Here is a 1,066-nt window from a genome sequence, read left to right as displayed (position 1 = left end):
AACGTGTGGCCTATGCAGCCGCTGCTTGGCGGAAGGCTCGAGTTTGCGACCCCTGGATTATGGTATTCCGCTGCAAGCGAACCGGAACCTAAAGAAGAAAAGCACGACTGCCCGATCTGTTTTCTCCTGAACGCTTATTGGTCAACGATGACTTTGGTATGCTGGGCTGGGCAGCCAACGAGCGCGCAGAGGGGATTAGATCGAGCAGTCATACTTTTTAGCCCGCCCTTCTGCTTTAGAAAATCTATCTAGCGGTCTTATGCAAACGACCTCGTGTCTGTCTGTGTGTCTGTCTGTTCCACTAGAAGGAGATGTGCTAGAGACTTCAAAATTTTAGGGTATCTTAAGGTTCACTCATAGAAAACGAAACGCCTACGGCAAATCCTGGCAACCACCCCTAAAGTGCTAAAAGGGGGTATTAAAGAAAATGGGGTAGGTCTAAAAAGTCAGAAAACAATATTTTTTTTATGATTTCCTAAGGCAGGGGTCTCAAACTCGCGGCTCGCGAGCCAAGCGCGGCTCGCCTAGCCCGGTAGCGCGGCTCGCCGAGAGCCGCGCACCTCTTGCGTTCGGGTGGATCCGAGCCGATCCGAGCCCCCGAGAGCCGCGCTCGGGTTGCTCGAAGATGAACTGGACCCAGCCATCGTCGTCTGTCGCTCGACACACGCCGCTCGCTCGCTGGCCCAGTGTGTGTGTCTGTCTTTGTCTCACTCATTGAGGCGCCATTGGAAGAGACAAAGACAGACACACTGGCCGGCGACAGAGCGCCGAGGAAAGCCAGCCGGCGGCGACAGCAGTGCGGCCGGGCACGGGTCAGTCGCTGAGGCACCACTACATCTATCTCTCTCACTCTTCTTGCCGAAGAGCTTGTAATGCACGTGGCCTATGCAGAAGCGGCTCGGCGGATAGCTCGAGTTTGAGACCCCTGTCCTAAGGGGTACCTCGTCAAAGTAGAGCCCTCGGGGCAAAAAATTCGTCCGTTTGGCTCTATCTCTAACCGTTTATGCGCTGGAGGGTCTTTTTTTGACGAAAATAAGCTTAAAATTGCTGTAGTGAACATTTAGTT

This window comes from Frankliniella occidentalis, unplaced genomic scaffold (assembly GCF_000697945.3).
Source record: "Frankliniella occidentalis isolate FOCC.00 unplaced genomic scaffold, Focc_3.1 Scaffold129, whole genome shotgun sequence".
Taxonomy (NCBI): domain Eukaryota; kingdom Metazoa; phylum Arthropoda; class Insecta; order Thysanoptera; family Thripidae; genus Frankliniella; species Frankliniella occidentalis.
The sequence above is the reverse complement of the archived record's forward strand: the minus strand, read 5'-3'. Positions refer to the sequence as shown.